Source organism: Euphorbia lathyris, chromosome 3 (assembly GCF_963576675.1).
Source record: "Euphorbia lathyris chromosome 3, ddEupLath1.1, whole genome shotgun sequence".
NCBI classification, from domain to species: Eukaryota; Viridiplantae; Streptophyta; class Magnoliopsida; order Malpighiales; family Euphorbiaceae; genus Euphorbia; species Euphorbia lathyris.
The window spans coordinates 107,307,066-107,320,159 of record NC_088912.1 but is presented as its reverse complement, the minus strand read 5'-3'; the positions used below and the strand labels follow the sequence as shown (position 1 = coordinate 107,320,159).

Below are 13,094 nucleotides of genomic sequence, written 5' to 3'. Positions count from 1 at the left end.
CATTCTTCTTTGATATATCTGAGGTGCATTTTTCAGACCAAAAGGTAATAAAATCCATTCATAATGTCCTTGTGGTGCACTAAATGTTGTTAAAGGTCTAGATTCTTTAGTAAGCTTAATTTGCCATAATCCACTTTTACAGTCAAATTTACTGAACCACTTCTTTCCTGATAGTCTATTAAGTAAATTTCTCTTATATGGTAAAAAAATATCTATATAAAATCGTTTTCTTATTTAGTTTTCTATAGTCTATTACATTCTAGCTTTTCCTCTCTTTTGTCTACTACGTTTTCTTACTAAGAAAGCTGGGCTACTATGAGGGCTTTTACTTTCTTGGATTAATTTTAATTCTAATAACTCTTTATTTGCATTTCAAATACTTTTTTTATCACCAGGATTATATCTTATTGGTCTAGTTCTAACAACCATCATTAGGATTTATGAGTTCTATTTTAGCAGATACATTTTCTTTTACCCAAAGGGTTATGGGGTTTTCTCCAAAGTTTATCTTTAGATGTTCCAAATATTCTTGTTTTAAAATTTCTAGATTATTCTCTCTGTTTGTTTTTATGTTATGTATTGTTAGTGGATATAAAGGTAATACTCTTTTAAGGATAATCCATTTATTACAAGGAGTTAAAAGACTTATTTTTCTGGTTTTATAATCTGTGTTTTAAAGAAATTTAAGAAATTATTTTCTAATAATATGTGTTGTTTCATATTATTTTCTTGATAAATTATAGGTAATCTAAATATTGTCTTATTAAGTTGTGATATATAATTCTTGAACTTGTGCATTAAATCATGTGACTCTTACCTTATGACCTTTAGATCTTTCCATGAAACTAATACATCTTGCTTCGCTAAACATATATCAGCTCCACTATCTATGAATATTCGTCATTTTATAATCTTATTATTTTTATATTCTAATGGTGCTTCTGCATATATTGCTACCATTTACTTATTTAATTATCACTTTCACTGTTACTATCTTCATATTCTATTTGTTCTATTTCCGAGTTATCATCTTTTGTCTCAGTAATATAAAATTCATCTTCTGTATACCATTTATTATCACTTGCTCTTATTTGTTCTAGACTCATTATAAATTCTGTCGTTCCTATGTATTTTACACCTTTTGTTTTAATTTAGGACATTTATTAGCATAATATCCTTTCTCATTACGGTTCCAACATTTACATTCTGTAAGCTTAGTATTCTTATCATCTAGTGATCTTCCTCGTCTTTTTCTAAACTTTCTTTTATACCTAAATCTTTTTCTATTTTCAGGATTATTTTTATACATCAGAAAAATCTCCAACAGATGATTGGTATCAGAGCTATAAATAGGAATTAATACATAGTATTAAGAAATTTAATTAAAATAAACATGTTTCCATCAATTGTTCATACGCATAATAGGAAATTAGATAATCTTATCAATAGCATAATTGAATTAGACTTAAGCAGTAGTTTAGAAATTTCTCTTCTCCTAGGGAAATTAACATTATTATTAGAATTTTATCAACATAGCCATATAATATATCATTTAAAAAATAATGACCTAAATAGGTGTATATTTTTAACAAGAAAAATAGAAATGGTTAAATGTCTAATCAATTTCACAATCTATGATGATGGCTCTCTCATTTGTAAGCTATTGCTTAGCTCTCATTTGTAAGCTATAACTGGATTTTTCTGGCTAGTAAAGCTCTAAAGAATCCATGGTTTGTGTTACATCCCTGTTGTTGTCACAAAGGAGTTCAATTGGGTCTAGAATAGATAGAACCACTCCTAACCCAATAATGAACTTCTTTAACCGGATGGCTTCTTTTGATGCTTCTGAAGCAGCAATGTACGGAGCAATGTACGCCACTTCTGCTATAGAATCTGCAATGGTGCTCTATTTGCTACTCCTCCAGCTGACAACACCCCCATTTAATAAGAACACATAACCTAATTGAGACCTCTTCTTGTCCTTGTCATATCCAAAGCTAGCATTAGTGTACCCTAGTACTGATAGCTCATCCTCACCTATGTACACTAAGAACACATCCTTACTCCTTTTTAGGTATTTTCAGATTGCTTTGACTGTGGTCAAGTGGACCTTCTGAGGGTCCTTTTGGTACCGACTAGTCATGCTTAGTGCATGTGCTACATTTGGCCTAGTACATAGCATGACATACATGATCGATCCAATTGTTGAAGCATATGTGACATGATATGTATCAATTAAGAGCAAGTGGACTCTATCGTATCAAGTAGTAAATGTTGTTGTGAATAGTATCGATTTCACATAGAGTAGGTTTTAGTTCCCTACCCGTACTAGAATTCTATATTATCTAAGGATTGAATTAAGTGATTTGAGTTTCTAACCTTAACTATTAGTTAGACAATAAAGAAAAGGACTAATATTTGGATTGTCTATATATGAGTGAGAAAGGCTAAGCATTTGGATCCCCATATTGACTTCTATGGACTAATATATGTATGTTGTGTGTAACGAATATAACTTGAGACCATAAATTTCCTTATAAAGATAATAACTCTGGCCTATAACTATTAACTCTATCCCGAACACTCTTGGGCCTATGATTGATTAGGCAAAATCCCTAAGTAAAATTAAATATATTCTAAACACACTAAGTTTAAATGTTTTGATTTATTACACTAATGTGTTTGTTCAATGTTGAGTTAAATTGTTTATAAGACATAAAGACTAAATGGCTTAAAGCCCAATACGAAAGTCAAAGCCCAAGTCAAACAGATCAAGACCACTCAGTGCAAAACGCTGTCGTTATGAACAAAACGCAGCTCAGCGAGAGAAGGATCTAGAAGACCTTCATTGAACAACTTCGGAACGAAGCTGCTGAGTTGAATCGACAAAGAGTACAAGACAGCAGCTGAGCAAGAACAACTTCCAGACAAAGTGTTTCCACTTTGGGTAAAGTTCAGAAGACATAGGACGCTGTCTAGTTGACCTTACCATAAATGGAGAGACATTCTACCGAACTGACTAAAAGCTGACCGAGGACAGAAGATACTCAAATCTGATTGGCCGATAGCTCTAAGCAAGACTGAGTGACAACGATAGGAAGCCGTTTCCCTCCAACGGTTATTTCGAAATTCGAAATGACTGATGCCTCATACGTCTCTATAAATAGAGCCATTCAGTTGCTTCATTTCAAAACAGAACTTGATCAAGCCATTACGCTGACCAAAATTCTACTCTAAGTTCTGTGAGAAAAAGCAAAGCAAATACTTACACCAAATTATATATCTTTCGTGTAAAAGTCTAGAGTGATTATTCAATCATCTAAGGTGTCTTAGCAATTGTTGTTTAGGACAAATCTTTATCATTTCTAGAGATTAGAAAGGAGAGGTTGAGTGCTCGGTTATAGTACTCAGCGAGAGATTAGGAGTGAGTAGAGGTATAGAGGAAGGTACTCTTGTTATACTCAGCTTCTAAGTTGTAAAAGGTTTGATGCTCTACCGTTAAAGAGCTCAGTAGAGAATTTGAAAGCTCGGAACGTGTTCCGGGGACAGGACGTAGGCTTAGAGGCCGAACCTGAATAAATCTGCTGAGTAACATCTTTCTAACCTTAAACTCCTTAATATATATATATTGCTTGCTTAAACAAAACTGACCAAGTAAAGAGGTCACGCTGAGTTGTGTTGCATTGAGTATCTGAGTTCAGGAATAGACTCGAGTGCTATCTCCTGACTCAAAGAAAGAAGCTGACTTAGTCAACAGATGACTAAACTAGTGTCTTAATTTACTCAGCGCGCTGTGTAATCCTTTTTCAAAGAAAAAGAAGTCAGCCTTAACGTATTAAAATTTTAAATAGTTCATATCCCCCCCCATTGGAACTAACTTGTTACGCTATAAGGGACCAACAAGTGGTATCAGAGCATAAAAGCTCACTGAGAAAGGTTTAACTACCTTGAGCTGATCCCCACTATGGCTGAAAACAGCACTCGGTTTCTCCCAGAAAACCAGACAACTCAGATCTTACCTGAGGGGCTGTCCATTACTCGGCCTCCCTTATTCTTCGGGTCTAACTACACCTTCTGGAAGAATAGGATGAAAAACTTTATTCAGGCAACAAATATGAGTGCATGGCTTTCAATAGTCCAAGGCCCATTTGTTCCTGTTGAGGTTGTGGCTGGCCAAACAGTTGTCAAAGATGAGGCCAAATGGACAGAGGATGATCTCAAGAAGCTACAAAATCACGCTTCGGCTATAAACATGCTTCACTGTGCGCTTGATGCTGCAGAATATAATAAGATATCAGGTTGTGAGTCAGCGCAAGAGATCTGGAAGAAGCTGGAGGTCACCTACGAAGGAACCAACAAAGTAAAGGAGTCCAAGGTGAACCAGCAGATGAGACTATACGAGCTGTTCGAGATGAACGATGATGAGGGAATCTCTGACATGAATGCAAGGTTTACAAACATCATCAACGAGCTCAAGAGACTATGAGCATATTTTTTGCCATTACAGATATTACTAATGAGTGTATTTATTAATCATTATAAATTGTTTTTAATCACAGTAAATATCCACTCATTGTAAGTTATTAATGAGCAGAATTATTCCACTCATTAATAGTTTTAGTAAGAAGGGCTTCCTCAAGGGGAATATTCCGCTCATTAAAAACCTTTAATGAGTGGAATTCGATTTTCAATGATGGTATTTCCTGTCATTAAATCCACTTTTTCTTATAGTGATGGAAGTCCAGACCTTTTGGGATGGACGTGTCCCATTGTGCATACCAACATTGGCACAATCTCTCCTAACCAATCATTTCAAAGGGAATGTGACAATCTTGAGGAAAGTTAATCCCTATACAGGAAGGAAAGTCATCTCCTCTACACCCAAATACGCCGCCTTCCAGAAAGGGATGTTATGTATTCAACCACCTTGAGAAAAAATTAATTGTGTTAGACAGGAAAAAGGACGATTTGACTTTGCAAAATGAGGATTAGCGAAGCATGCGGATGTAAATATGCAGGGAAGAGGATGATTTTACTTAGCGAATCGATGCTTTCACGAAGTCTGCGAGGTCTGAAACGTGACGATCTACTTAGCGAATCGATGCTTTCGCGAAGTCTGCGAGTGAAATCATAAACTTTTCTACTCGCAGACTTTGCGAAATAATCGATTCGCTAAGCAGATCATCACGTTTCAGGCTCTTTCTCATCGCAGATCTTTGCGAAATCATCGACTGCGCGAAGTGATTTCATGGAAAACACAAAGAAAATAGTAGATACTTACATTTTTCGCGTCTTTCACCCTTAAAACCGACAATAACAATATGATAAACTGGGAAAAACGATGAAAACAACATAGAATAACCATTTTTTATGGTAAAAAGAAGAAAGGAACCAAGTAACAAGCAGGAACAGGAAGATGAAGAATCATGGCTTCGTTTTCTAGCATTAGGAAGATGAAGAGAGAAACAAGAGAAATATATTGTGATTTGGAGAAATGGTACAGATTTCGTGTAATTTAAAGGAAGATAGGAAGATCAAAATTCTGGGAATCATTAATGGAGGAGCTAACCGTTTCGCGTAACCAAAGAGAAAGGGGGCGTGACCATTCGCGTTAAGGGGAAGTGGAAAAGTTAGTGGTATTATGGAAAAGTCACACAGAAACAGTCTAGATATGTAGTAGGTTGAGTAAATGGGTTAAATATATAAATAGGCCTCCCATTTGATCCAGTTTTTATAATTTTTCCTTATTTTTCACTTATGTTGTTCTTACTCTAATTTTTTAGACCAACTGAAAAATTGCTTATGGCTAGTTTGAATAAACAAAAATGAGCTAACATCAAATTAATATAATTTTTATAAAACAATTAAGGGTTGCTTAGAATTATAAAACAATGATGTATCGAAAAGGAGAAATCATACTCTATTGAATATGGTACGATCCATGAAGCCTCTCTTCCAAAGATATTCTAGGGATATGCCTTAGAAACCGTCTTATTTATCTGGAACTGAGTATCCACCAAATCCGTCAATTCTACTCCATTTGAATCTACACTATATATATATATATAATAGCAGAAGTAGAGAGAAAATGAGAGAAGTGTTTTAGAGGCTTATTTCATTAGTTGTCAAACATTTAACAATCAAGATTAAAAAGGATTTTAATTAATTAAAATTTTATATTTAATAAAATAATATAATTAAATTGATTAAAATTCCAATATGAGTGATGATGAAAATGAGTGAGTTAATGCATGGTTAAATGAAAATTGAAGTGATTTCAATATGAGTGATGACGAAAATGAGTGAGTCAATGCATAGTTAAATATTAATTAAAAATTAAACATGTAGAGAATTTGTAAAGGGTGGAGGTATATATTTGGGCGTAGACCATTCATTGTAAGCATATTGAACAAAATTATAAACATATATTATTTTTTTACAATTATAGTTATAAGTTCGAGATAATAGTTGAAGACTTAAGATGTGTTTTGGAGACTTTTTCGCTTAGTTGAAATCATATGAAAGAATATACAACTTTAAATTATTTATATTAATAGCAATTAAGAAATTGAAATATCTTCTACCCAAAAAAAGAAATTGAAATATCATAAATACTATACTATTTCAGTTTTATCATTAAAATAAATTTATTAATTACACCGTCTATACAAATTCTATCAAACAGTTTTATCAATTCAAAACCTTGAATTAAAAATAGCATCTCATGTTTCATATGCCAATTGAAATATCCATCCTCTAAATCTCTTAGTTTCATTCTCTAATTCTGTCGTTTCTTCATCGTTTGATGATGGGCTTAAAGCACTTTTTGACCCCGGATCTATCCAAAATTTGTGCATTTCGCCCCTGATCTATTATTTGGTCACATTTGGCCCTTGACCTATCAAATTAGATAAAATTCAACCACTATAAGAAAAACGGGGATCACCGACGGAAAAATCCGTCGGTGATATGCTTAATTGCGTCGGAAATTAGAATCTCCGACGGATTACCAGTGGATAGCGATCCGCTGGAAAAAGGCTCGCTGCTCCCGCATACCGACCACGATTTCAGATCCGTCGGAGATTTATTCCGACCCAATTTGGTTGGAGAATTCCGCTGGTGAATTTCAGACACCGACCAAATATTTCCGACCCAAGTTGGCTGGTGATTATACTGACGGAAATTGCGGACCAATATTTCTGTCGGTGATTAATTCCGAAAATAAAAAAATAAATTTATTTTTTAGTCATTTTATTTGGATTGAATGGAACTCTTTTATATATATATACACAAAAACATAGAACAACACCTTAAAGAAAATAGTAAGTGCCTATAACAAAAAAAAAAAAAATTAACCAATCAGATCTAAGATCGGGTAGAATAAATAAATAAAACAAAGAAATTCAACTGTAAAATATTAACAAAGATACACTCGAAGCATGAAAATATTAGCAAGCATAAAATCAAAGCAGGTTTACAAGGATCAGGAAAAATCTTTAAACATGTAATTGCAAATCCTCTTTTTCATTTGTGTTCCTGTCCTGAAATATGATAATAAGAAAAACATTTGTAATATTTTGTGCAACAAATAGAAAGCCAGTAACATAAATATAGAACAATAGTATATATAAAGCAATTTTGGCACATCACAGACTATAACACGAAAAAGCTTAGAACGAAACTAAACAAAATTAAACTTGGTAATATCAGTATTCTGAAGTTGTAGAAGATTAAATCAGAAGATTAAAAAACGAAATGACATTATTACGATTACCTATTGGGAGGACAATACTTTTTTTAGCTTATTCCCTTGCTACAAGCACCATGAGAGTTCACATCTGCCAACCCATCCTCTAGTGCTCTAACTAAATTCTCAAAGTAATTTTTTTGTAACAGTATATATAGTGATAATTTCTAAAACAAACAGGTGGACGTCACTATACATGTATTAAGGATTTGTAAATCAACTCCTTGAATTCGTTGCTTTCACGTACTTTTCCTCTATTATACATCTATAATTCGAGTTTCTAAAAAAGATGTTGCATACCAGATCCTCTTAGAAGTTTTTCTTAAAAACTACTATAGTTGTTTAACTGCAAAGTCGACCAGGCCAAAAAATTTTCTCAAAAAGTAGGGAGAGATAAGAATCTTGCAAAAAAGGAGTTTAGCCCCTAAACATATAGCTTGTACCTATAATCACAAACATAATTTAAACATCAATACATAACTGCATAAGATACCTGGTAAACCCAGCTATCTTTTTAGGAAAAACATCAAATTCCTTCCAGGGGTCTTCGACATTGAGGAACTGTACTAAATCCTTTCCTCTGCATTGGTGAAGCCTTTCCAAGCCCGATTCAGCCTCACCTGAATAGCCACAAAGATTATTCTATCAGAATGGTTAGTGAAACAGAGAATAGACAATTCAAGGTCACGCAAGTAATATCCATATGCATAAGTCCATGTCAACTTAACATAGCAATACCAACATTGAGCATTAAAGTAACGAAAATACAATTTTAAATTATTAGCAAAGTGCAAGAGAGGAAGCATAAAAAGCTCAAAAGAGGGAGTTCCAAACTCTTGTTAAGCATGTCTGGAGTTCCAAACTCTTGTTAATAGGAGAAAAAGCATGGGCCAGATATTAAAAGATACATTGGTTCATCCTTGAAACCCAAATGGTGAACAGAAAGTTCAAATACGCAGGAAACGAATAGGAGTTCGTCCTGTTTTTATCAATGCAAAACACCATTTGTATGTGCAAAATTGATTTTGAAAAATGCTCAAATAGAATTTGCTAACTACTTTGTGTAAAACGATCAGGAGAATGCTTCAGATAGAAAGTTTCCGCATAAAATGATTTGATGGATAGCAAATCTGATGGAGAGCATAACAGATAGAAAGTTTCCGCATAAAATTATATCAGTAAAATAAATGAACAAATTCTATAAAACCTAGTCTAAGAAGAGGTAAGCTTCAAAAGTGTGTATAAAATAGATGTGTTAAAGCTTGAAGCACATAAATAATGCCAACTTGCTGAGGATCACAACAACAAGATAATTGCAGAAGTGGACGTGGACAGTAAGTTCTTTGCAATTAAACCAGAAGCAGTAAGTAATTGAGAGTAGTAGTGAGCACCAAGTGTATTACACTTGAACCAAAACAAAATTGCAAGTTGTTTGATTAACATATCATCAATGAGCTAGGGAAATATATACCAAGTGTATGTCGTTTTGACTAGGGAAATCTAATCTATACTCTACTGGGTTTAGACTCGACTCTTTAAAAATTTCAATTAAATCATCTCTTTATTTCAACATTAAATATTTAAAAAAATGTAAGAACCAACTCACAACATTAAATTTCATTCTTCAATTTTAAAGGATTCAGTAGATACCTCAAGTAATTTTTTTCCTTACAAGGAGGATTTGAGATGGAAAGAACAATTTCTTTTATCATCACGCAATGCTGCAACTATTTTCTCTGCAGTAAATCAACATTATTAGAATGATCAAGCATAAAATTTAACCAACTAAACAAAATTCCTCAACATAATTCGTGTTATTAGTCAAGCATAAAACTGAACCAACCAAAATGAGTTGAACCAACAAGCAAAAGTTATGGAATTTCACAATTAAAGCAAACCCATTCAAATTAAACCAGTTATCTCACCTAAAATCAAGTAAAATTTGCAAAATCTGGCCGCTTGATGGAAGAGGCAGTTCTGAATGCAGCTGCTGGTTACATGCAATTGAGCAATCCGTTTCTGAGGGGTGAGGCGGCGATTACAGAGAAATTGGTTTGAGGTTTCCGATAAAAACGAAGAGAGGGAAAGGGGATAGGGGTGGAGAAATCCGTTTGAGAGCAGCGGACTATTATGGGTATGTTCCTCGCATGCCCCATAGTCTGAAGCTTATCCCGTAGTACTGACCGGTCGATGGTCTTGGTGGAGGAGAGGAAAAGAGGAGAGAGGGGTGGAGAATTTGGTTTCAGGGAGGAGGGGGAAAGAGGCGATGTACTGAATTTTATTGAGAAGCGGAGTACCAATTTGAGGTTGAGGGGGAAAGAAAATACAAAATTGAAAAAAGAGGGGGAAGCCAAAATTTTCATTTCCCGCTTTTATTAATTTTTTCTTTTTACTATACCAAGGGAATTCCGCCGGTGTTATAAACTAACCCCTGGTAATTTATGGGCGAATTTTTTTAACAGCGCTGAAATTGGAATTCACCTGCGGAAATTAATTTCCGCTGCTGTTCCGCTTGTAATTTGCAGCTGAAACCAATCCGCTGCTATTCCGCTGGTAATTTGCAGCGGAAATATTTCCGCAGGTAAATTCCGTAGGTAAATCACAATTTTCTTGTAGTGAACCCATATTGAATGAAAAATTAACTTTATTATAAAATTAACAGCAGTCGCCAATACAAAAATGACACATGACACATAAATAAAATTAATTTTCAACTAGAGATGACAATAGTAACTATTTTACACAGTAAAAAAAATCCTAAAAACTTTTCTAGTGTTCCGATAAAGTGAAAATTAATTTTATTTATGTGTCATGTGTCATTTTTGTATTGGTTACTGCCGTTAATTTTCCAACACAGTTAATTTTTCATTCAATATGGGTTGAATTTTATCTAATTTGATAGGTTAGGGGCCAAATATGACCAAATAATAGGTTAGGAGCCAAATGCACAAATTTTGAATAGATCATGGACCAAAAAGTGCTTTACACCTTTGATGATGATTTTTATGAATTTAGGGAGTTTCTATTAAGAGATGCAATTGTCTTATTCTATGTTTCTAATCAATCTTCTTCTTTAAAACGGTAAGGTGGCTAGTGGGGTGATTATATTTAATTGATTACATGCAAAATAAGACGATGAAAAAAGGTATATTTTCAGCTGATAGTGGAAGCGGGGGAAGAGAATGACACTTTTACTATTGAGGATCAATCTTATTTTTTTTTCTCATACATTAACTTTATTCTAGTGAATTTATATTTATGATTTTCTAATTCTTAGGTGATTGATTGCGTTTGTACACTATTACGATTTTGGATTTGTTTGATCATTTTTTGTTTGTCATTTTTCTTTTTCAAATCAAATAAGGTTGTAGCGAATATTAGAATAATTGTCACACCCGATCCTAAACGGCATCGGACATGAAGGAAAAATAAGATAATGAAAGTCTATCTGTCAAAAGACGAACCTATTTTCTAATAAATAAAAATGTATTTGGACTACCTAAGTTTTATTTAATTATTTGGTTTAAACTTGACGGAAATCAAAGCCACGTAGTTCTACTTCGATACTATCGCAATCACTATGATCCACTATGATCCATGATTGCACATCACAAATTTAACCTCAGATTCATATTTCATGTGCATAACTTAACGTAATAAAATTACCTTGAGGTTAATTATCTAAGTAGGAATTGGCCTACTTGACCAAATCAGTTCATTAATACAATCATTTAGTTCTTTTTATAGTTTTACTCTAACAAATCCAATATTTTGTGTTCGGTTATGTTTCACACACAACCTCTTCTTATAGCCATTTTTGAAGGTAAACTATCTCACCTTTCTAAGACACTAAGACACTCTCATTAGCAAACCAAAACTGAGCAACCTTGTAATTAGATGAATTACTTGAACTACATGATTTTTTAAATTTTTTCTGGTCTCATATTTAGCATATTGAACATTAATAAGATGTGTTAGCTTCTGATCCTAAAATTTAAGAAATGGTTCCAGTCCATTGAAACTCCTAAACAGCAAAATTAACTATCCATGAAATGGAGAAATAAAAGGACTTGAAATTAAATGTACTCAAGAGAAAAATAAATCACTAATCATGCCATTTACAAGCAAGCCAACAACAAACACAGACTCCATGAATAGTTCATACTTTCAAAATGTTAACAAAATGCATAAAAAAACATTGCATCAAAGAATCGAAGATTTGTCAAGGGAAATCACAAGATTAAGAAAATAAATGACAGGAAAAGAGCAGATCCACTATATCCAAAGCCAAATGTCGGATCCTTCACATATCAAAATCCAATTGATCTATATTTACTTAAACAAATTCCAGCAATCAAATGAAAATCAACATTTACTAACTCATGAATTAAGCATGAAGAGGCCGCAAGGTCTGTAAACACATGAGATTCGAAAACCCATATAAATAAAGGGTGAGACGAACAAATATACTCAACCATTCCTCGAAGAAGACTCATACAGATGTCCTCGTAAAGAGTGATAAAAATGAATTTTTGGGGTTGCCATAGCGAGAATCACAGAGATAAAAAGAGAAGGAAATTCAATCCATTCATTTTAATTTTTAATTGTTCATATATATATATATATATATATATATATTTAATTATAACATTAAAACTCCTTTTAGATAAAGATCAAAATCCCCAAAATCATGAACACAGTTTCCGGAAATCATGAAGACATTGTTGAATCACACATATATATAAATATGCTAGAATTCCCAACTACGAGCTAAGATTACTCAAGTCTCCAAGAACTTCCAAACACTCGCTAAATCAAATCACATGAATCAGACAGATCAATGAATCCTTATTCTCGAATTAATTATGATGAAAGACTGTTCAAATCCCTAAACTTCTAAAAACATACTGAATCATGTAGCAAACAAATTTAATTTCCTATCATAAGCTTAGATTATTCAAACCCCCCTAGATCTTCCAAAAATTTGCTTAATCACATAAATCAATCTAAAAACTTTAGCATAGAAGGTTTCAATACCTGCATGTGGATTCACCATAGCAAATAAGCTCCATGTCCTGATTTCCAATCAGGAAAGAAAAGAGAGGTTCTGTTCAATCAGCAAGAAAGACCAATTCATAGAGAACTTTTTTACTGATTTCCATTCGAGAAAGAAAAGAGGAAGCAGTTCAACCAGTGAGAGAGACCAATTCATAGAGAGCCTTTTACTGTTTCCCTGATTTTCAATCGAAAAAGAGGAGATGAACTGGATTTCTCCCCTTCCTTCCCTCTCTTGTGCGTTACCTCTCTGAGAAATTTTGCCAATTTCCAGTTCAGAATGGGTTTTGCG

At 33.5% G+C, this 13,094-nt stretch overlaps 1 long non-coding RNA gene across 2 annotated transcripts; it reads right to left on the bottom strand.

The window, feature by feature from the left end:
• Positions 1 to 7,393: 7,393 nt before the first annotated feature.
• LOC136224893 (uncharacterized) lies at positions 7,394 to 9,980 on the bottom strand. 2 transcript variants are annotated; one of them, XR_010686659.1, is made up of 4 exons: positions 9,673 to 9,980; positions 9,398 to 9,483; positions 8,241 to 8,367; positions 7,394 to 7,541 (listed from the first exon to the last, which is right to left on the bottom strand). It is a non-coding gene; the product is annotated as an uncharacterized lncRNA (long non-coding RNA). The 2 variants fall into 2 exon arrangements; XR_010686658.1 differs by having other exon boundaries at positions 7,394 to 8,367.
• Positions 9,981 to 13,094: the final 3,114 nt, after the last annotated feature.